This window comes from Drosophila nasuta, chromosome X (assembly GCF_023558535.2).
Source record: "Drosophila nasuta strain 15112-1781.00 chromosome X, ASM2355853v1, whole genome shotgun sequence".
In the NCBI taxonomy this organism is placed as follows: Eukaryota; Metazoa; Arthropoda; class Insecta; order Diptera; family Drosophilidae; genus Drosophila; species Drosophila nasuta.
This window is the reverse complement of record NC_083459.1, coordinates 7,087,852-7,113,596: the sequence shown is the minus strand read 5'-3', so window position 1 is coordinate 7,113,596 and position 25,745 is coordinate 7,087,852. Positions and strand designations below refer to the sequence as shown.

Genomic DNA, 25,745 nt, shown 5'->3' with positions numbered 1-25,745 from the left:
TTTGTGGGGTTTTCAAAATTTCTAAAACTGCCCAGAATGGGCAAAAAATGGTTAAGAATAATAAAAGCAAGACGATTTATATACTTGCATTAAACTTTGAAACACTAATTAAACAAATACAAATATTAACTTTTTTTATGTGTCTGTCACAATTTATAATTAGTCAAAACTTTAAAACTGTTCTTTTAAAAATTTCACAAAATGGTCAAAATCTAATTAAGAATAATACAACTTCAGTTAACTAAAAATCATTTTATATTTGTTTTCACTTCATTGCCTGTTTTTAATGTTCAACTCTTTCAACAAATATGTTATTCCCCTTCCACAGGGCACTTTGTAGTCGAGCACGCTCAACGCTAGCGCTTGCGTGTTTGTGATTATTTTCTTTTGGTTTGCTGCCCTCTGACGCTGACGCTTGGATTCTAATGCACATCCTCTCTACAAGCCTTCACAATTGCCTCCCCATTGATACATAGAACGTGGGAATTTCGCAGTGAGTTCAACTTTGGGGTTCAGCCAGAGTTTAGTTTAGCTCCCCAACATCATAATGACGATGATCATTATCAGCAGCCGCAGTCATCGTCATCATCGTAAATTACAATTCGCTCGCCGTCAAGATTTATCGGCAGTGACATTAAGCTCAAGTTATTTATTTATTTATTTCTTTTCGTCTGTTTGCGTTTTTTTTTTTGTTTCTGTTTTTTTTATAGCCTGAGAACCATCGTTGAAAGGCGGCTGCGCGGCGGCGTCTGCCTAATTTGATTTTTATTGTACTTTTGTACTTTTTTTTATGGTATTCGCCACCTCGCCACAAAGCGATCAATATCATATATTTATGCCACCGCACACATTCTGGTCAATTTGCTACACGTGTGCTAAGCCAAAGTGAGTGGGGTAAAAGGCAAAAGGAAGAGCTGAAGAGCTGCATAGAATATTTGAGGCCCGCAGCTTTTTGGCAAGCTGCGTAAATTGCAAGTTAATGAGCTCAAGTGGCCAGGCCAAGAAGCGTTCTCGCTGCCGCTCCGCCCAGCGCCTAAATAAAATATAAATTCAAATCAAACAAAAAAGTACATGCCCGCATTCTGAGTGCTAAGCGAGTGTGAGGGTGGCAAACAAACAGATATATAGAATACTATAATATAAGTATATAGAGAACCGGATCCAGAGACCCATGCCCATCAATTAAAACTGACAACGTCGGCGTTTATTACGCGCTCATCAACGCTCACTTAACCCAGAGTTGAGGGAGGGAATTAACAACTCCGTTGAATTGCTTGTTTATTTAACTGTTGCAACTGCAACTGCAACTGCAGTTAACCGTTGACCTTTTTCAATGCCACCCCCGTTGACAACAGTAAAGGAAATGGAAATAGAAGCGATTAAGAAAGATGCAGTCGAGGGTGCTCGACTGTGAGATATCCGCTATACATTATGAATAAAATCAATACAGTGCGGTATTAATTTCAAAATATACCGAACTAATATACCGCAAAAATACTACAAAATGTACGAAAGACACACAGTCTTTGACACAAAATTTAAAATATACCAAATTAATATACCACAAAAATACTATAAATATACCGAATTGTGTTTTTGGTACAGTACTACATTCAAAATATACCGAATTATTATACCATAAAAATACTACAAATATACCAAACGATATATTTGGTACAGTACTAAATTCAAAATATACCAAATTGTATTTTTGGTACAGTACCACATTCAAAATATACCAAATTATTATACCATAAAAATAATATAAATATACCAAATGATATATTTGGTACAGTACTAATTCAAAATATACCATAGAGTGCAAAATATACCAAATCGTCAGCCTAAGCAAATATATGAGGTCAGAAATGTCTCCTTTAGTCTGTTACATGTTTATAATACCCTTCCACCTTATAGGTACCGGGTATAAGAGAAGGAAAACTGTACCAGCTAATTGATTCAGCATAATTCGAAAATTTGGAATTTTCAATATTATCAAGAAACAATATTAGACGCAATCACAAAATGTTTACGCGCTCGCACAATTCCAAGAAAGTCCCCAAAAAAAAGATTGAACAAAACATATGGAGGAAAAGTGTTGAAAATGCGCCTCAGAAAAAAAAAACGCAAAACGAAACTAAGATCAAAAGCGAAGCAAAAGCAAACCAGTTGAACTTCAATCAACAATTAAATATTGTGTTATTTATATAACAAAAAGAAAAAAATGGAAAATGACGCTTACGAATGCAATTGTATCGCAGCTTCAATTTAATTCAAGGTAATTCACTTGTATTAATCGCATAAAACCATTGAATAAACACAATAAATGAATTGTGTAAATTATGTAAATAAATATAATCCGAGCGAACTTAGAGATCTCTGATTCAATGTCAATTGTCAATTGTGAGTTGTTGTCAATTACAAAAGTCGAAGCTTATATTAACAATAATCTGCTTAGACACATATGGAACAAGGCGCTGATAAGGAAAGGTTTGCAAGTGAAATGAATTTAATTGAAAATTTTCCCATTTGCCACGGGAAATTAAATAGAAAATGAAAAGCAGAAGAAATCGTAACACGCAAATGAAATCGAAACCAAAAATCGACTTGAAAAAAAAAAAAAAAAAAAAACATAACAAATGCACAGCTAATGCTGAGAGGTGCGGGGAGGGGGTGAAAAGGGTTGCCATGAAAATTGAAAATTGTCAAAAAGACGAGCAACAAGCTGATGATGACGACGATGAGACGAAGACAGCGCGAACAACAAATTAATCAATGTAACTGCAACGACGAATGCACCGAAGAATGAAATAATACAGAGAAGAAGAAGAAGCAGAAGAAGAAGGAAAAAAAACACAAGCCAAACAATTTGTTGTTATAAACTGCAGGTAAAGGTGAAGGGAGGGGAGAGAAGTATAGAAATCATCATTGGCGTCTTCTGCGCTGCGTTTCAATTTAATTTGCTGCGTCGTTGTCCCCATCTCATTCACTTTCTCGACATCTCTCTCTCTCTCTCGCTCTCGCTCTTTCTGCGTGTGGCCCAAAAGACTTTCGTTTTCTTCTTAGTTGTTGTTTTAGTTTAAATCATTAAATCTTCTGCTTGTTGTGCACAGTGTGTGTGTGTTTGTGTGTGTGTTGACTATTTGTTGTCTGTTTCTGTATCTACTATTTGTTGTTGTTGTGAGTTGCTATTGCAGCTAGTGCAGTTCGCATTTGGTAAATGGGAATAGTTATGTAGTTGGTTAGATGCTCCAAGTTAGCGATTCGCTTTCACTGTCTGCGAGAGTCTGTCTTTGACCCGTCGAATGCACATTTCCTTTATACCCTTGGGAATTCAACAACAACAAGAAACTTCATAAAACTGAGCAACTGGAGGGAAGCTTGAAATTTATGGACAACTCTTTGGATATCAATTTCCAAAGGCGACCGATTCTTTTTACTAGACATAAAAGTAAAGTAAGTTTTCTTATATTGTGCACTAGATAAGCACTAATGAACATTTTGAGAAAGTCTAATAACAATTATTTTAATATTAATTTAATCAAATTTTGTTAACAATTATTTTTTTATTCAAAAAACTAAATATTTTCTATTTTAACAAGTTTTTAATACAAATTCAATTTTAAAAATGTTGACAATCTGACATTTTTGATTACAAAAATTAAGAAAACTCGTCCAAATAACTATTTTAATAATACAAAATAAGAAATAAGTCTAAATTTCTTCAAAATTTCATTGTAAAACACTTTTATTTTATAGGTTTTTAAATAAAAAAGACAAAATTAAAATAAAATACCATAGTATTAATTGCAATTAATTATAATTTCTATTTCAATTTCAATTATTAAAAAAAAACTAAATAATTCCAAAAAATAACAAATTAACTTTATCATTTATTTACTCTTAAAGAATAGCTCAGAGAATTGTCCCATCTGAACAGGGTATCTGCTAGTCTAGCATGACAATTTCTCACTCTCTTATTTTCTGTGTTTATTGACTCTTTGCTTTGCTTCTTGTTGTCGCTTAATTTCGGTTGTTGTAATTGCAGTACTGCGTGTGTTTAGCCGCGTATCTAACAACAACTAAACACAATCTACAAACAAACACACACACAACACACACACACACATGAGAGAAACGCATACTGATGCATTTTTGTTAGTATGTTATTTAGGGCTGAAAAGTTTGTCGATTCGATTTCTGCTTCTTACAATTTCTCGGGGATCGTTTTGTCAAGTCGTCAAGTGACAACAGATGACGCAACTTTCCCAAAAACAAAAACAACAGCAACAACAACAAATAAAATAAAACAACATCACAACAACTTGGCAATGGTTTCTATTTATGCATGTGTATGTGTTATGTTGCCTGCTTCCTCCGATTGTTGTCTATGTTGTTGTTGCTGTGTTGTTGTTGTTGCTGTGTTGCCCGCTCAATTTCCATTTTGAAAATAACTCAATTTGCTGTCAACGTCAGGCGTATTCAGTTCGTATTCATGTTTTGTTCCTCGCTGTCTCCCCAAATTTCAATTGAGTTCAGTTGAGTTGAGTCGAGTCGAGTTGAGTTCCTGTTTCTTCTTCTTCTTTGCAGGTCCCCTGCCTGCTACATCAGGGTAAACAAGAACAATTCTAGCAACAAGATCCATAAGGAGTTTTGTTTGAATATTGAACACACACACACACACACAGCAACACTAACACACATGTGGGTGCAACTATGCATCCGTGAGGCAACAAATGCCAAACATGTGTTGCAAACGTGGAGAGACATGTCAAGCGTTACTTTTGATGTAAATACACAAACACACATGCATCCCATCCCATTACTAAATACGTGCTCAAACTTTATCAACATCAAAAATTGCATATCTGAACAGAGTCCCGAAATAAACTAATTACAATTTGCCATTTAATAAAGATTCTTGCAGCCTGAACGTTTTTTTAAATAGACTCGTCGATTATCACATCGATTCCAAAGCTGCCTTGACCGCATACGAAAACTATATTTAAATTTTTATTGAACCAAAATCATCGAGCTAAGCGGAACAAGGACATTTTATTTTCATTCTTTATTTTCTTTTTTTTTTTGCCTACCAAATATTTGCACATTAATTATGAATCGCTCGACAAATTCAGGTTCGTATACTACTTGTTTGTTGTCACTATAATTGAAACTCCACCTCTGAATAATGAAGGTTTTTCTTTAAATATGCAACATAACTTTTGCTATTTTTTTAACGCAATACAATTAAAAATTTAAAGCAAGTTTGTTAACTCAAAGGGATTATTTATGCTTCAAAAAGGTTAAATTTAGTGGCATCTTTCTGTAAATCTCTTTTAACTTTATAGTAATGGAATGAATATTATTTTTATCTGCAATTTTAAGGAATCTCCAAGATAAACTGGAATCTATTATATTGATCAATAGAAAACTTTATGCAAATTTAATTTACAAATATCCAATCTTAAAAAAACAGGAAATCTTTAAGTTCTAAGATTTATAAGTATTAATAAAATGAATCAAAAGAAATATTTTTGCTATTTCCTTCAACTAAAATTCCACATTATCTTTGTAATCTTATAGAGTCTTTAATCGATTTTAAATCTAACTAAATTCTATAATATAGATCAATAGAAAACATTCTGCAAACTTCTTTTACAAATTTCCAACTCTGTATTTATCTGAACGAAATAGGAAATCCTGACAGAATCTATAGTAATTATAATAACTTTCAATATCAAGAAGTATTTATAAAATGGATCGACATTTTTCTGCTAATAACTTCAAGCAAAATTAAACTTTATCTCTGCCATCTCATATAATCTTTAGTATCTATAGTATTTAAGATCAACTAAAATGAATATATATTATAGATCAATAGATATTGCACTACCGCAGATTTAGCAACCTTCATGTGACTGTTTTTTTTTTGTTTTTGGAAAGGTAGAGTGTAAAATTACTGCACATTGTTGCTCAGGGCTCCAAATGTTGGGGCCATGTAATGCGAGTGCTACGTATGTTTTATTCGGTTACGTTTTGTGGTACTTGACTTTATGAATATGCAGTTGTGTGCGTGTGAGTGTGTGTGTGTTTTGCCCAAGTTCAAATTGAAAGCGGCGCACTTGATACGATTTGATTTTGGGCCTGGCACTGAAATAGGGCTTCGTTTGGACTGAGACTCGTGTCGTCTTCTTCTTCTTCTTCTTTTTCTTAGCCAGCGGCCACAATTTGAGCTCGTCTTGGGTTTCGGTTCGGTTCGATTCGATTCTGGTTCGCAGGAGGGCGGAGAAAAGCGGCAACTTAAAGGGTCGAGGCTCCACAACAAAATATCAAAAAAACAAAAACAAAATGCAGCACACCAAACAAATGCTTGGATTCTTTTTTATCGGCCATTTCAACTTCTACCTTCTTGCCTCAGTCTCAGTCTCTGCCTCTTTTTCTTCCTCTTCTTCTTCTTCTGCTTGCAACTCCTGTCGTTCTTGTTTCTTGTGCACAAAGTACAAATAGTTCCAGGAACCGCGAACCAAAAAAATTTAAATGCAACCGCCGCGTGTTGAATTTTTAATAAATGTGCAATGCACGCCGCGTGATTTGGTTGCAAGAACCCCAAAAGAACAGGAACCACAAAAACAAAAAGCAAAAACACAATCGAGAAAAGAAATTACAATAATAAATAAATAAAATGCAGGCGTGTGTGGCAATTAAAAAAGAGAAGCACGAAACGACCGAGTGAGCGGAACAAACATGCAGCTAATTGTGAGGCAACATGAAAAGGATCAACACTGGAAATATTCAATATTGGAAATGGCACAGGAATGGGAATGGAATGCGCATTTGGAGTACGTCACTCTGTTTCAATTTCCTGCATGTTCCACTTCCATCGTTTCTAATTCGCATTCGCAAGCGCAATGCGCGCATCAAATACAAACAGCAATTAAATTGTTATTTTACCTTCTTATTCTTTTGTTGCTTGGTACTTGGTACGACCACTTCTATCCTCTTTCAGCACTTTTATCACACTCTTTCACTATCGCGATCACAAGCGATGGATGATTTTTTCAATTCTTCTTATTTGGGTTTTTGCATTTGTTTTTGTATTTGCATTTGCAGTTGTTGTAGTTGTTGTTGTGAAGATGAAGTCACTGCACTTTTGTTTTGCCAGTTGTTACCGTTTGTTCTTTTGTTGCCTTTTTACTTTTTGCTAAAAATGGAAAACAATTGTTGCTTTTGTTTTTTTTTTATTTCCTTTTTTTTTTTTTTTTTGTTGCCCGCTTAGAAAATTTACAAGCGCCGCATAGCTTTTGTTTTGTTTTCTTTTCGCTTGACTTTTAGCATGCACTTGTTGCTCTCTCTCTATTGGCGCCGTTGCTTTGCTTCGCTTTTCGTTGCTGTCGGCAAGGAGCAAAAAAGCCGCCGATTGAGCGCAAAATCCACAATAATAAAAAAAATATAAACACACACTTTTTTATTTTTTTGTATAATATTCACACACGCGTTAAGTACTTGTCAAATACTTTTATAAAACAAAAAAAAATTGTAAAAATAAATTCAATTGATAGCCAATTGCATGTTTGCCATTGTTGCACATTCAAATGTAAAACGTTCGTGTTTGGATTCGAAAATAATTTGTGAGCAAAAATGCACAGCGACCCGCACGTCCTTACACTTCGACTTCAGAATTAACACTGTTCTGTTGAATTAACAGCGTACTGTTAGTTAACCGAATCTGTTGCGCACTCATTTGAGCTGCTTTGCACTCAAATGAGCTGTTATGTTAACTTAACATTGGCGCTCTTGGCGCGAGTTCAAATTTCAAATTTAAATTTGAATTTAATTCACAAAATCTCATTTATTTACACTAAATAAACAAAGTATATTAAAAAAATAATTATATCTTATTTTTTGCATTGATTATATGTTTCTATATTTATTTTATATAATTTTTATATTTTTTTCGTATTTTGTATTGCGGCGCGCTGGTGTAAAATTAACAGAGTGCAACAGGCATCTCTGCAATGTAAACAAGCATTTAACAAGTTTGCTTATTTTATTTGCCCAAAAAATATTTCTACGCATTTATTGAACATTTTTGTTTATTGTTCTACGCTTCATGCATTTTTGCATTTTTTTGCGAGTGGGAAGTGCACTAAAGAATCAACATAATGCTTGATTGACAATAATGCTTTCAGGTTGCGCACAACTGGTTACCACTGTGACGGAGAGATCGAATTTTTATGAATGAATACTACACACTGTCCGGTTAACAGCGCGAGAGAGTGCTCGAAAGAGAGCGGTAGAGAGAGAGAGAGCCGTCAGGTCAAAGCGCAGATTAAATGAGAGCGGCACAAGCACTACGATCGATTGGGAGAGTCGTGCAAATGCAGATGCGCTTCCCTCACTTCCCATCGTTCATTTCACGCAATTGGAAACGAAGGCATGCAAATTGTCATATGCCATTCCAATGACATTTGAGGGCGCTCTATTTGGAGTAGTATGTATTTTTGTTTTTGCAATTTAGTTGCAATAATAAGGGGGAGACTGAGTGCTTAATATTCTGGGGCTTGATTAGTGTGTGCTCAGCACAATGGAGTTATATGCTATACAAGGGCAAACATACATACACTCATCAAAGAATTCTTCTGAAGCCGTGACGCAAAAAAAACACAAAAAAGGTTTTTTGCCCATTGAAATCGCAAATGGTAAACACAAAAGCAGCAATTGGGTATTGGGGACTTGGTTGGCCTGAAGACGCCGTCGATAAGTTGTTGCGGTTCCGTTTTTCTTTTCTGTTTTTATTCTTTATAATTTTTTTTTTTTTTGTTTCAGATTGAGATCGGCGCAGTGAATGACGCACCCGCATACGTTTGGCATGAGCGGGAGTGAGAGAGTGTTTGAGCTGGAACTGGAACTAGAGCTGAAGTGCGACAGCGACGCCGACAGCAACAGCAACAGCAACGGCGGCTTAGCGAGATGGCGTTAGCTGATTGAGAACAATAGCGGCGCACCGGAAATTATTGCATCTGTTGTTTTGTGCTGTTGTCGTTGTCGCTGCACATCTCCAACTCGCCCCTGCTTCTCCTTTCCAATTGCTGACTACGACTACTGTCTTCTCTATTGCACACATGTTCGTCTCTGCCAATCGCATGAATGTGTCTGGGTTTGTGTGCGAGTGTATGTGTGTTTGTATATTACTCGCATTTTGTTTTGCTTTTGCGCTTTGTATTTGCTTTGCAGCTCTGCTGGCTACACTTGAATTGTTTTCAGTCTGCCTTTTGTGTGCGGCCTTTCTGCTGAAATTTTCAATTGCTGGCAAAAAAAATAAAAACGAAATAAAAAAAAGGAAACAAGGAAAAAGAAATAAACAGAACCCAGAGCGCACTTGAGCGACAAACAGCGACGCCTGCGCAGAGGCGTTGACAGCAGCGACGGCGACGACGACGACGACGACGGCGACGGTGGCGACGACGACTTCGACAGCAACATACAAGTGCAAAGTGCAACTGTCGCCCTTTAACGTACACACAACAGAGATAACAGTCTGCTATGCTAATTCCATTGCGAATACAGCGGATGCTGTGAGCAGCTGTTACCGGGCGGGCGTCTGTTGCTGTTAGCATAACAGCGGAAGCCATTGCGCATGCTTTGCGAATGCTGTGCGCCTGTTACACGCACTAGCGCAGTGTGTGTGTGCGTTGCGTGTGTGTGCGCATGTGTGTGTGCGTGTGTGTGTGCTTGTGGCGACTACAGGTGCATCTCCGAGCAACCGAGTGATAAGCTCTGCAACAGAGCGTTGCGCTTGTGCAACACAACAATGCAACTGCTCAGTTTCGGTTCCAGTTTCCATTTCAGTTGAAGACGCGAACTTCGAACTTCAAATATGTGCTCAGAGCATTGTGTGGCACACACAACAACAAAAAAAAAGGTAAGAAGTCGAGATACAATACTTGCAGCAAATATTTCAACTCAACGCAACTTCATTCATGTAATTTCGCTTTTTATTTGTCTGCCACTGCATGTGAATCTTGGAACATTTCTTCCGACTCGTTTTTTCATTTTGTTGTTGTTGGAAAATTAAAGATAATTATGATTGCCAACACAGAAGAAGAAGGAAGACACAAAAACAAGACAAAAAGCGAACCAAAGAGACGTACTTGAAGTTGCCACACAGAGCATAATCATTCATGCAGCAGGCTGTTGTATTTGTATCTGTGAGATACGCAGCTCACAAATGATTATGATAAAAAGCAGCAGCCGCAAAAAAATAAAAAGTAAAAAAAAAAAACTACAAGAACATCATCGGAACAGGTAAGAACATCGGATTGCCATGTTTTTATGTTTTGTGTTTTTATTCTTTGTTGATATCCCAGCATAAGCATATAAATTGAATCGAAAATAAACGCACAAAGAAGCGAGAGACAGGAGACTCTCCACATGAACCGATGAACTGGCGCTGATAACAGCCAAAAAAACCAAAGCGAGGCTAAGGCCAAGACAACACACATACAGACGAACACACTCCAATTTAGCCGGTCAAAGAAATTAAGAAAAATCAAACAGGTTTCTGCCACACAGCCACAAAATTTCCCGAAGCTGCTTCAAAGACAGCCGCATTACCACAAAGAACACAAGCAACATTGGGGCACACACACCACAGAAATGAAAACCTCGAAGGAAGCACGAGAAGCAGGTAGGACAACTGATGATTTTGTAATTAGAAAATTAACAAGTCATTGCTCAATTGGTCGGAGGAAAAGTGAAGAGCTGAGATTTTTCCCAGCGAACCAAACAGCAACAATATAATGACAACCCCCAGTACCACAAAGTGCAGCCCCTCTAGTCAACCCCTGGCAATAACCCAACAAAAACCGCAGATAAATCAAAGTGCCAACAAAATTACAACGCAAGCGCTTTACAAGCGAGCGTGCTCGACACTGGAATACTCGCTAGCAATATGAAAACAAAACTGATTGGAAAGGAAATAAGAAATAGAAGGAAGTAGCTGAGAATTTAAAGTTGTCTGTAAATTAAAAAAAAATCTGTAAAGAATTGTATTTCATTGAAATTTTTAGTTAAATAAGGAATTTACATTTAAAATGAAAACTGGAAATGTAATAATAATATTAATATTGTAGTACTCAAAAATATTTAAAATGCGATTCTAAGAGATTATAAGAGATTAGCAAGTATTTCATATTAAAATTTAAAGGAATTTCAAACTAATACGTTAAGAAGTTTTTCTTTTTAAATATAACAGATTATCAAGCATTTCATATTAAAATTTCAAAGAATTTCTAACTAATATAATATTAAGAAGTTATTCTTATTAAAATGTTCAAAACAATTAATTGATTTTTCATATGACTTTTTAATGAATTTCGCTTTACTTAAATTGCTTAATGCTAAGTTGTAAATATAGTTGTCGAGTCTATTCAAATGTTTAAAAATATGAATTGATAATTAAAATATGAAAAATGAATGCAAGTATTTTATTTAATTTCTTCTTGTATAAGTTTTCGAAGAATAAATATGTATTTCCAATAATATATGCCTAAATATCAAAATAATGCTGAAATTACAATTCAAATTTGCAACTTGATGCACAAAATCATTATCAAAAGTAGTGAAGAGAAGCAAATGAAAGTGTTACTAACACGGTCGCAAACACATCAGACTCTTTTAGCACGCTCTTATCAAAAAACATTATAATAATGAATGAAGCATTGTGTGAATGGATTCGCTAGAGAACAGCTCAGAGATAGATAGAGATAGAGAGTTACCTGGTTGGGTTTTGGTTTTGGGTTGCTTTGTGAAACAATACGGGCTAAATGCGTCACACACACCGCACAACACATGCCACAAACTATGCGTGTGTGTGTGTGTGTGTGTGTGTGTGTTGCGTGTGTGAACTAAGGACTAAAGGACTGTTGACAGCCCATGCGCTTTGGCTGTCAATTGTGGCGTATTTGATTTGAATCGATTCGATTCGTTTTGCAGGTAAACAAACACTCGACACAAAAGAAGCACTCACATGACATTTGATGACCTGTTGCTCGCTTCCTTCCGTGTGTATGTGTGTGTGTGTGTGTGTGTGTGTGAAGCGTGTGCTAAATATGCGTGCTATGACCAGGTCCATGAATTGGTAAATCAATTTAGCAATTGGCAATCATAAAACCCTAAATACAATTCCCAAATCAAGTTCGCTTTACGTGCGCAGCAAATGAAATTAAACACGCAGTTCGAGCACCAAATTGTTCGTATATAAAACATTTAATCTACGGATTAGGGACAACATTCTAAGAATATAACCTTGAGTATTTTGTTAGAATAACAAAACTTCATTTTATATAGAAGGACTTTTGTAGCCATTAATTGCAAGAATAGTTTTTAGAACATTTCTAAAATTTCCAATATTTAAGAAATATAAAATATTTTGCATATATCTAAAGTTTAATATTATAAAATGTGTTTTATATATTACCTATTAATATGGTCTTGAAAATATAATACTATTTTTAATTTTCTTTGTTTAGTGTAGAAAATTTAATAAACTAAATACTGTTTTTGTTTAATAGTTTAGTAATTTTATATAATATTTATTTTTCATTAATAATATAGTAAATTGAATTCTTTGTTCATTGTAGTAAATTTAAAAATATGTAATTTTCTATAATAGCTTAATACATATAATAATATAATATTTCGTCGTCTATAATGGCCGAGTAAATTGAATAATATAATATTAATATAATAATATTATTTTTCTATAATATTTTAGTAGTTTATACATAATCTGTTTCTTTTCTATTGTACTTTAGTAAATGGAATATTCTTTTATATGATAGCTTAGCATTTTATACATAATATTTCGTTTTTTAGTCTACTATATTGAACAGCCTCTCTATATTTATCTATCTATCTATCTTTCTTTATTTATTCATTATTTTGTAGTGTGATATATTAAATATTATTATTATTTAATTGACGATATCAAATGCAATTCCTTTTGCAATTCAATGTTACTTAATTTCCTAATATTCTATCTCATACCTATTTGAGTTATTTGAAATAAAAATAAAAGTATCTGCTGACTGTCAAATCAAAATTGCTAGACAAACGTTGACATATTAATACAATTAATTCATAAGGACATATCTCAGCGACTTTCGATATTCCCTAGACCATTTCTTAGTCATTTGCTCAGCTGATCGAATGTACATTCTTGGAAAGTTCTTTCTTTTCAAGCTGACTCAGTCAAGAGGCAAAAGAAGTAGTGATTAATGAGCTGCACTTTGCTGCATTTTGCAGGCTCGAAAATAAGAAATCACAGTTCACGCTGCCAATTGGACAATAAGAACATCAAATGGCCAAACGTTATCTTCATCATCGTGGCTTCATTGGCTTCGACATTAGCCATGGCAAAAGAAGCGCAGCTTGTCAAACCCATGTCAGTTGGTGCCCCAAGCCGCATGCCGCATGCCACCGCCAAGCAATATAAATATGCATTAATTGCCGCAGAAAACAGAGCTCGACTCAACTCGACTCGAAGTTGAGTCGATCTTGAGCTTGGGATCTTGATCTTGACTCTGGGTTCTTTCTTGGGCCAGTGCTGCATTAATTTTAGAGCGTAACAGATGCATAAAACATGACAAAAGGGGCGATGAGCCATTTGCATTGGTCACTCAGGATGAGAGACAGAGACAGCAAGCGAGAGAGAGAGAGAGAGGGAGAATGGGAGTCGACCACACACGCCTCATGCCAAGCAGGATGCTGGTCAAAGGTTCATGCGGGTTTTGTTAAAGTTGCTGCTGCTGCTGCTGCAGCTTTTCAACGCAGCCATCGAACAGCTCATAAAAGTGCAGCATAAAACTTTCAATTAATTAAATGGAGAGCAACAGAGCGAGAGAGGTATAGAGAGAGTGAGAGAGGGAGACGGGAGTTGGGGACAAATGTCAGTCGCGTCACCTTTTCAGATGCGCTAATTAAAAAGCCATGAAAACTGTTCGATGGCGCTGCGCTGACATCAATTTGGGCCAAAAAAAAAGAAGAACATCAAAGATATATAAAACAAGTAAGAAAGCTACATTGGAGTGTGCTCGACTGTGAGATACCCGCTACCCATTTTTAATGAAAGCAAAGCAGTGCGGTATCAATTTCAAAATATACCAAATTTATATACCACAAAAATATTAAAAATATACCAAGGGCTATTTGGTATATTGAAGTAATATTTAAATATACAAAATATGGGCCTTGTCATATTTTTAGTATTTTAGCGGTATATTAATATGGTATATTTTAAAAGCAATTCAATTAAAATATATCATAGAGTGCGAAATATACCAGATTGTCATCCAAGGGCTATTTGGTATATTGAAGTAATATTTAAATATACCAAATATGGGCCTTGACATATTTTTAATATTTTTGGCGGTATAATAATATGGTATATTTTAAAAGCAATTCAATTAAAATATATCATAGAGTGCGAAATATACCAGATTGTCAGCCAAAGGAGCTAAGACCCGATTGAGTCGGTATTTTTGCCCATACAAAAGTATTTGTTTAATAGCTTCAACAATTTGTATTTGATTGCAACCAACTATTGAGGATTCATGACCACTGTCGTTATTACTGTGTGTTACAAAAATATTTAACTTCAAAATTAAGCTTGTTATTCAATTTTAATCGATGTGGGCGTGGCAAAGCATTGAAACAAACTTCAAAAATAGTGTCGAATAAAAATTATATCTCTATCTCGTATAGTCTCTGAGATCTAGGTGTTTATACAGACGGACAGACAGACCGACGGATAGACGGACTTGGCTGTTAACGTTGATCAACAATATATATACTTTGTGGGGTCGGAGATGCCTTCTTCTGTTATAATACCCTTCTACTCTATGGATAGCGGGTATACAAAAACGTTGGGGCATGCAACAAGATGTGCGTCTTGTCATAATTATCATCGCCACTTGGAATTGAAGTGGCCAGGCCAGGCCAGAGTCTATTTACATAATGAAGTCGTCTCCGTTGTCTGGGGTCACCACTTTACTTAACTAAACAGCTGCCACGCGGCTAAGATTGTAATCCCCTTTTTGCCCTGCCTCCTCTTCCTCTATATCTGTGCTCTTCTTGGAAAATCTCTTGACGGCAATGAAAATTGGAAACCATCATAATCAAATGAGCAGCCACTTGGCCCAGACTCCAACTCCAACTCCAACTCCAACTCCAACTTGGACTTCAACTCGAAACTCATTTCCACATCCAATTCGAAATTCTTATTTCTATTCTATTTCGATGGGCTCTTCGATTTTTCTTTCTATCTCGCCTTATTATTCTTATTATTCGAGTGCCTAATGCATCTTTTTCTTTATTTTTGGTTTGGAGTTTTATTTTATGCATTTTTAACGGAGTTTCGGCATATCTATTTTTTCTTTCTTAGCTTTTTGTTTTTACAGTTCTGGGACTCAATGAAAGTGTTATAAATATGTATGTATGTAAAAAAAAGCTTTCGAATGCTACGAAAATCGTGACGGAAAGTGAAACTTCTGGCCCACATTGATAAACGACGTCTGTTTGCTAAACAAACAAACTAAATAACAAATATGTATGTATGTTCCCCCCCTCCTCCTCCTCCACCTCCTCCTCCCTCCTTCCCTTTACACATCTTCCAACGAAAACATGGCCAAGAATTAAAGACCTTGTTTATGGGAAAAGTGCAGCGAAGGCAACAAAAATTGCGCAATTTCAATTGTCGAAATTAAAAGCAACAGATGCAAGTGCAATTGAAAGGCGAAGTCAACTTTGGTTTACCCTTTAAAGTAAATATTATTTTCATTGCCCAGTTTTTCCTATAATGTATACTTTATTTACAATCTATCTTGCGATAAAATTCTTTGCACAGCGATTTAACGAAATTAATAAATATTTTCAAAGAAATCTTTAAATGAGGAATTGAAAACATTTGTATTTTTTCTTTTGTAAATATTTATGAATTCCTTGACTTTTGTATACTAAAAATTCCATGCAGTATTTACAGCACAAATGTTTAAATTAAATGATTAAAAAAGTTCGATAAAGTAACTAAGCTTAATTTATTTGTTCTCAAGAATTTTTCAAAATTGCTGGTGGATTAACTACATATTTATTAACTAATTTTCATAAAGTTTAAAAGAATTTATGCTGGCCTGAAAAAGAATATAGATTATCTTTAAAAAAGTTTGATAAATTGTCTAAGAACAACTTTTGTTTGCTTTTAAAAAATTTTCAAATTTGCTGGTAATTAAAGAAAACTATATACATACAATTCAAAATTTTAATATAGGTTGTAATAAAATGAAATAACTTTATCTAATCAGGCCAAAGTTTAAGCTAAATTTATTCTGTGCTCAAAAATATGGGATATAATCAAAGAAATTAGTTTTATTCTCTAGAAACTTTCCAAACAAAACATACAAAAATAATAATAATACCATAAATTACATTAATATTGTAATAAAATGAAATAATTATATTTTTGACAACGAATTTTGCTTAAACTAAGCTTAAGTTGACCTAAAAGTATGCAACAATTAAATTTGGCACTTGCAAGTAAAGAAATATTATATTATTGATTAAAAATCGTTCACATATGGAACATCATCAAATGCAAGAGAAAGAAAACAGAATTGTATAAAATTCTCAAGTGAAAAGCTTGCGCGCATTTTTCCTAAAACGATTTTGAAGTGCATAGTTGCGATATAATACATATTACAGATTAATTGCCTCTGACCTCCAACAAGAAAACAACAACAAAATGCGATACATTTGCCCCAAGTCGATGGCCTTTCATTTGGCGATTGGGGCAGGAAATGAAATGCAATCAGAATTAATAGAAGAAGAAGAAGAAGAAGACGAGGCATTTTAGATGCGTGCCACGGCCGTGTGCATGGATCCATTTTTCCATTTTCCGATTTTCCACATTTTTCGATTTTCGATTTTCCCATTTTCCCATTTATTTACACAACATCAAATTGGTGGCGAGTCATTCACTCATTGAGAAGTTCTTCAAAAACAAAAAAAAAAAAAAAAACGCGCATTTTTCCTCAATGAAAATATTCAGTTTCTTGTTTGTTTTTTCTTTTCATCGTTGTTTTTTCTATTTTTTTGCCCCATTCCAAGAGAACGCAAAGCGAAATGCGATTGCAATCCCCAACAATTCCCCTTGTCTATCATTGCTCTCAGCTTTTCAGCTGCTTTCCTCTCTGCTCTTTAGTCTCTGCCCCATCTTCCTGCAATGCGGGTCAACTATGTAATTCAATTAAAGTCCATCAACACTGGCGCCTGTCATGGAATTGAGTGAATCTCCCAGACGCATTTTAATTCCATTAATTATTAGATGACCGTTTTCATACCCTGTAAACTATGACGCACAAAACGGGCGAGCTCGACTTCTATGTGATTGTGTGAAACTTGAAGAAATCAAAAAAACTTTAACTTAGAAGAATAAGAACTTAAGAATTATAGAGAAATTAAAGGTTGTATTGAAAAACTGTGATTCATCTTAAAATTTCTGTTATGTTATGTCAGAGTTCTTTTTACCATATTTACATTTACATATTATATTATATTTAACTAGCGATTATAGTATAATTTATAAACTTTAGCTTGTTATAAATGAGTATTAAACGGAGAAAGCAAAAGCAATGAAACACTAAATATAAAAAATGAATAGTAGTTAATATTTGTATATGACATTACGAAACAAGTGAGAAAAATACAGTCGAGTGTGCTGAACAATCATATGCTACAAGTATAGCAAAAATATACCACAAAAATATTATAGTATGCTGAAGACTATTTTTTTGGTATATTCGTTTTGTACTACACTCATAAATATGTTAGTTACTATTCTCTGTAAGTTTAATTCGAGCTTCAAAATTGTGGCACAAATTCACACCTAACAATTACTGTCGAAAAACAAGTTTAGATCTATCTAAAAATAGCAATTAATAATAGGAAATAATATAAAAATAAACAAATTTAGCTAAATATTAATTTTAGTTTTTCTATTCAAAATTTTCGTACATAAAAGTAAAATATATTTTCTATAAGTATCTTTACTAGTTAGCATAATAAAATCAGATTGTTTATGTTTTCATTAGATATGCATTTGGTAACCCTTCTAGAGTGTCACTAATATTTCTGTTTGCCGAAATTTTTCTTAACGATTTATGCAAAGATTTGCTTAAATAAAAATAAAATAAATTTACTGTAGTAAGATCTTAATGCCTGGCAAATATTGAAGAATTGATTGAAGTGAGTGTAAATATTTTACAGGGTATTTAGTCGGCGATTTCACGCTCGCTTGCCAAGCCCAGGCTTAGCTCTTAATGAAGTGCTGGGCATTTGGTTTCTCACAGTGTAAGCTGCATTATCTTGTAGGTGTAAATTGAATGCATCTGCAACGCACAACAACTGGCCGCCACTTCATTAGCAGTCGCTTCAGCCCGAGAAGCGTAGAAGGAATTGAAGCTGTGCAGTTGAAGACTGAGCTGCGGTCTAAGCTGAAGAAGGAGGAGGAGCAGGAGGAGAAGAACAAGGTGGAGGAGGAGGCAATCACAGTTTAGCCTAGACTCTTTTCACACCTTTCTAAAGAACCCAAGCCGTGGCCCAAACAACAATGACAACAAATGAAATCCATACATAATCATAATACATAATAATGAGCACAATGAGGAATACAATAGAGGAATAGAGGAGCGAACAAGTTTTGGTTTCTGTGGTTGAGTTGAGTTGAGGTTGGGGGATAATGGAGAATGTCAGCTGTCTGCTCTATGCTGTCTAGTGTTTAGTGTCTAGTGTGTGCCCCCCACACACACACAGAGAGACACAGAGAGTTGGGCATTCATATTCTAATAGGCCACTTAAGATGCACAGAATGCAGACCCATGGCCCAGACAATGGGCCAGACAATGAGCTTATGTGTAGGAGATGCGAGAGATGCATCCCAACAGCAACAACAACATCTCCACAATTGCAGTTGCAGTTGGCCTAAATATATATTTATTATTATTTTTTTCTTTTTCTCTTTTGTTTTCTGTTCCACATTAAGCTTAAGTAGCTTTGCTCATTAAGATAACACACACACAATATTGTATTTTAATTACGCCAAAGCCCTTTGGATTATGCAATAGCATCAATTGTCTGCCACGATTCCCAATCCCAATTCCCAATTCCCGATTCCCATTTTCGAAATTCTGCGTAAGGTGTGCGCATTGTGGTCTATATTCCAAAATAGGTCAGAGGCTCCCCTGCTCCACAAATGTGTTCCCCCCCAAAAAGTTTTTATGGAGTGTTCACCAACAACAACAACAACAATATCAACGGCGGCATCTGCATCTGATCAATATCAAATAGCCCAGACATTGCCAGCCATTAAAAGTGCTTGCGAAATCGCATCGAGTACATTGGGCATAATACCCAGACACACACACACACACACTAATACACCATATTTGAATGCAACTCATACTCGCAACTCGTAGGTAGACGAGGCAACAACAGCAATAGCAACAGCAGCCACTGGGCGCCGTCTTACTTGGCGATTCTTTTGCTTCTCATTGCTGTTGTTGTTGTTTATGGCAGCCAACTGTGGCAGCCAAAATGGTTGTTGCCCAACAGCGTGCAACATACAGCATGCAGCTTGCAACTGCCGCAAGCCCTTGCCTTTGCCTTTGCCGAGTCCAGGTCAGTCCAGGGCAGTTCCAGTCGAACTCCAACTTCAACTGCAGCTCCGCTTTTCCCGCAACAACATTCGCGCCACAGGCAACGCAAAACAAAATGATAAGAGCACCTTCAGACGCACTCATAGATACCCTGTAATGTTCTAGGCAAAGTTACATCAATTTTAATTTCAATATGCAACAAAAAGAAGTCAAAGAAGTTGTTTATGCCGAAAGAAACAATCACAAATCACTTCCACTCGAATTTCACTTCAATTTCACTTTTAGAGAAACAACGACTATTTTGCCAGGTATTTTGCTAAAAACAGTAATGAAACTTCACTTGAATGTAAAAAATTTAATTGATTTATAAAGAGTGTTTAATTTGCGATTAATCTACGTTCAAATAATTAACATTTTTTAAGCCACCTTTTAATAATTGAACCAACAACTTATCTAATAGAAATGTTATTACATTTAAAAAAATAAATTTGTTCAGCATAAACATAAATATTTTTTATAATTCAACTAACAGCTGGTCCAATGACAATTTTACTAAATAAAAAGTATATTATGTATGAGTAAATAAAAGCTTTTGCTTGGCAGCATGATAAAATATATAAAAAATTCTAGCCGTAATATTGATAGTAATTTTCTAAACATATGTTTTCAGCTACCTGGAATAACTCTGTTAACTAAAATATGAATTCAATCTCTAAAATGTTGTGTATTTTATTCTTAAATGTGATGTACTATAAATGAGGCCATATTATATATATCATAATTAGCATAACAAACATCAGTTGTACATAGCCTTTACATTGATGTATGGTCACATTTGACCTTAACTCCTTGAACATTCGTGTGCTTAAATATAATATTCATTACATATATTCAAAACTAAATCGATGTTGTGTATTTTATTTGCAAGCGGATATTGACAATCAACTAACAAGCCTAAATAAAAACACGATATAACGTTTAAAGGAATAAACTGCACAAAAATTAAATACATAATTTTATTAGCTTTCTTATACTTGATCAGTTCTGATTTAAAAATTCTATTAATGCTTTCTTTGAACTTGAATTTAATTAAATTGCATGCCAAGTGACTATTCCACTGAAATTTCTTCTAAGAATACAGAATATCAATTCCCACGGTATTTGCTAGTCGCATACTTTCGTTGGCCTGAACTTTGCTTAGATCTTTATTTATGTATGAGCATGTAAAAGAATGCAAACTTTGCAAAAGTTTTTGCCTGGCCCACGGGCATAAAGGGTAGTTCCATTTTCCATTTTCCATTTTCTATTTTCTATTTTCCGCTAACACACACTCACACACATATTTTGACAGTCACCCACACACACACACACACTCTCTCATGTGCAAACATATACTATATATTTTTAGAGCAAAAATTGCCATTTAAGTTGCTCAACTTTTGCCAGAGTTTTGTCATCTATGTATATGCAGAGGTCGCAGGGCAAAGCGAAAGACTTTTCTGACAGTATTGCGAGAGAAAATGAAAAAAGGAATTCTTGGATGTGGTCGCAAAAGTTTTGTGCTGTGTGCATTTATCGGTTGCACTACGATGTATGTGATTTGTCCTAGTTTTGTAAGACTTTAAAAGGCGCTCTATCTATCTGTCTCTCAGTATCTCAGTCTCTCAGTCTCTGTTTCTGTTTCTGTCTCTGAGCTAAGTACTCGGCATTATTGGCATTGGCATTGGCATTCGCCTTGCCAATGGCATTGCCAATGGCATTGGCAATGGCATTGCCATTGGCCATGATGGCTTTGAGTCGTCCAGGGCATTAGGCAAACTGATTGGTGTCACCATGCCAGAGACTTTGCTAGTTGTCTGGCAACTGACAAAGCGGGTCGCAAAGCTGCGCAAGCTGCAAACTGAAAAGCAATTCCTTCCTTTGCTTTCGCTTGGCGCGTGGCACGCACGTGGCCGCAAAGACGCAAGCAGAGATACAAATGTATCTGGCGAATAGAGCGAGAGTGAGAGTGCGAGTGAGAGAGATTCACGTGTCCGGGCCCCGGTACTAGTTATGAACAATCTAAGTCAATTCAATTAAAAGCTCCTATTTCATTATAATTCCTTCACAGCCAGCTCCTTCTTGTCTCCTTGTTGTCGTCCACATAATACAAATCATGCGGATTACCAATGACGCTCAATGCTCTTGTCGATAGCAAATTGCTCTTTACGTAACGTTGAAGCACACACAATTCTCAGCCTCTCTCGCTCTCTGTTGCATGCCCCCTCATGCCACAAATCCCCCAAACTATCGATGACATTATACGCTGCAGAACGTGAGTCCAAATGCATTAACATACGCTTCTTTTTATTAAACTATGCAATAGAATAATAAAATTGTATGATATGATATGAGTAATTTTCTGGCATAAATTTCGCGTGAAACTTTATTAAAAGTGAAAAAAAAAACTATACCAAAACATTATTTTACTTTGACTAAAGTTCGATTTTATAGCTCTTGATTAGCACTTCAATTAGAGTTGAAAAATGATCTAGGAATTATTTTTCTGTTTTAAGATAATTTCAATAATAAGCAAATTCGTTCGCAAATCAAAAAATGTATATAGTTTATCATAAAATTGGAAAAGTTCCTAAGATTAAAATTAGCTCTTAATATAATAAAAAAAATCTTAGCTCTTAATATCCAGATAATATAAGAATTACCATCACTTTATTCTGAAATTGTTTCAGCTTATGCGGCAAATTTCGGGAAATATTTATGAATTAATTTAATTTGTATTCTATTTTTCAGAAGAAATTAAAAATATGTTGAGCTTTTTCAATTTCCAATTCCAAAATCAAAACAATTTCAAATAATTCAATATCTATTATTCATTTAACATATTAACATATTTTAACATATTATTCAAGTTTTCTTGTGAGTTTATTTAATAAACAGTCTCTATTTTTTACTCTTAACTTAAATTCATTCGTAATTTGTTGCTTTTTGATATTTAAAATCTTCTGGTACTATGTTTTCTATTTTCTTTTGTAATATATTATTATTTATACTATTTGTACATACTTAAGTTCAATTTTGCTATTTATAAATTGAATTATTTTAAAACAATTTATTAATTAAAAATATTCTGTTATCAAATGAAATATATTCTCACTCATACACTTCATTTTTCATTGATCAGTATAACTTCTCTTAGGTAGTGTAACTTATAGTTCGATAAGATTTTGTGTGTGGCACAATATGTAGCAGATGCTGTTGCACACGTTGCAATGACACGTTGCACCTTTGTTGCAACTGCAATTGCCCATCCGGCCAATGCTTTAGCATTCCAAATATCACTTTTAAAAATTCATAAGTTCGACCAGCAGCCTTCGGGTTTTAGGCAAAAACAATTTGAATTGCAAGCTGCTGTATTTACATTTGGGAAAATGATTGTGTATCTAAATAAAATAAATGAAAACTGTGCTTAAAGCTGAAGGTCGAGGACAAAACTTTGCTAAATAAATTGATTGTTCATTTATTTAAAAAAATGGGAAAAACTGAAATTAATGTAAAGCTTTATAAAGTTTTATTTCGACTTTGCGATTGAATTATAAATTATTACAGGAATTAATACTTTATTTAAAATAAAGATAGAAGTTAAATGGAAACAGTTTCAGGTAAACATTAAAAATCTATAATTTTAATTTCTTAAAAAAATGTTATTGGTTTTCGTAATTTTTGCAGTTTTTCGTAGTTATATTTATTTGCAAAATTACTTGTTACATTAAATTAGCCAATTAAGTCAGTTGTTGGCTGAATAATTTTACAGGAAGCGTCGTGTGTCATTCTCTGACGTTGGTATTCAATTATGATTTACATTTGGGAGGAAACAATGTGTGGTTGCTGGTTGCTGTGCCACACCTACGAGCAACATTGCTGTGGCATGTCAAATATGCAATATTAATATGTTTGCTTGGCATGCAACACACACACACACACATACACAAGTGTGTCTGCCACAAACATGCTCTTGGTAGCCATGATACCTGCGGCTTATGAAGTTGCCCCCGGACGCATGGCACATGCACATGAAGCTTCTTAACCCGCATCTGCTGCTGTGGCTGCTGCATCAACCCGATATCACAATTCTCCCCCGCCTCCACCCCACTCCTGTCCCTGCCCCTGCCTCAAGCGTCTGGTATCCATCAGCGTGTGTGCTTGAAAGTAAAAATAATTCGCCACGCACACGTTAGAATAATGAAAACGACCCCAAAATGGCAAACGGAGCGCAATATGAGGCACTCGATTTTACTCCGTCTCTATACTAAGCTGCTGCTCTTGTTGTGGATACCCTGTAAAATGAGACGGCAAGAGATGCAGCATATTTTCAGCTTGCCTTAGAAAATTAGTTCTTTAATTTTTCTCTCACTGTTTATGTATATGCTTTACTATTCAATGATATATTTAGCTACACTCAAGATAAACTTTCAAAAATCGAGATTTTTATTTAGCTCTAAAAATTTTGGTCTTAAATCTTAATGTTAGAAACCACATCTTGTTTCAAGAACATTTAATATAAGGGAAAAATTTATATATGGGTAATTCTTTGTCGGATGTCGGATCATCTTTACAGAGAAAAAAAAAACATAAATTGAAAAAATTTTAAAAATAAGAAAAGGTTGTTCTTATAGCTCTAGATTAGAACTTTAATTAGATCTAAGAATGGTTTTGGAATTTTCTTTCTGTTTTGTTTTCTGTTCTGATTGCAAAAATTAACAAATTTATATATTTTATCGTAAAACAGAACAAGTTCCTAAAATCAATCTTAGCTCTAAATATAGTGCTAATCCAAAGCTTTAGGAATGACCTTCACTTATTTGTAAAATTGTTTTTGTTTATGTTTTTTCACTGTAAATTCCGTCAGAGAATGACCCATATATAAATCAAACTTATTTATAAATCAAACTATGAAATATTGATGATTGAAAAGTATTCTAAATATATTAATTTTTTTAAATGACAACAGGGTATTTTTTAGCACAGACATCGAATCGAATCAAGTGCTCTTGCTTAAGATTCTTAGTTAGTTCATCGCACAAAGAATTCCTCTCTCTTCGAATGTGTGAGTGTGAGTATGAGTGAGTGTGCATAAGTGTACGTGTGTGTGTGTGTGTACTCTATATGCATAATTCACACTAGCTGCAGCTGCAAAGAAGAGCAAGTGTGCAACATGGGGCAGACTGTTGCTGTTGTGAATGTAGATGTTGCAGTTGCAGTTGCCGCATTTGGCATTTGGCGACTTGCGCTTGTGCCTGTGTTTGTGTGTGTGTGTGTGTGGCAGTGACCGACCCGCAGCTGAGATTTCAGTTAAAGTTCAATGTGCGCTCGCAGTGTGGCAAGTTCCGCATAGTTGTGACTCCATTTTTCGACCTGCAAAACGTTCTTTCCACCAAAACAAAAATGTCGCAAAAAAAGAAAGAAAATAGTTATCAAACACGTCTCCAGGTAATTATGTAAATTACCTATCAACAGCAACTGCAACTGCAACAAACATCGGGATAATAACAACGACTTATCACATGGCAGAAATTGTAAAGTTGCTTGGCTGCTTTTCATTGTTTCATTGCTATGGGCGCAGAGTATCGAAAATAAGATAAATCTCACTCTCGCATGACGTTGAGGAAAAATCGCAATAATAAATGTCGAAATTATGGTGTTGTTTTCCATGTTTTCTTTCCCTCTCCAGGTCTATGTCCATGTCCATGTCCATGTTGTGTTGACCATATCGAGCATTGTAATCGCCTCGCCAATTGGCAACAGTTCATTTTGCCCCGCGGTTGCAACTTTACAGTCAAAGTCAAAGTCATAAGAAGAAATGCAATGAAAAACATTTCAACACACAAAAAACATACACCAAAATACTTGTTGTACTTTGCTGCCCAACTAAGTCTTAAAATTGAACTGAGGGGCGGACACTTGTGATAGTTATTGTTGTTATTGTTGTTGCTGATCATGTGATCATGATCAAACTGTGAATTTCATTTCTGCATTTACTTT

General features: G+C 35.0%; 1 protein-coding gene and 1 long non-coding RNA gene across 3 annotated transcripts in view; one reads left to right on the top strand and one right to left on the bottom strand.

The window, feature by feature from the left end:
- Positions 1-25,745, bottom strand: part of LOC132795002 (uncharacterized) — a 106,447-nt gene that overhangs the window by 57,290 nt on the left and 23,412 nt on the right. The gene's annotated exons all lie outside the window — the stretch shown is intronic.
- LOC132796310 (uncharacterized) lies at positions 10,038-10,474 on the top strand. Its single transcript, XR_009633545.1, has 2 exons — positions 10,038-10,305; positions 10,368-10,474. It is a non-coding gene; the product is annotated as an uncharacterized LOC132796310 (long non-coding RNA).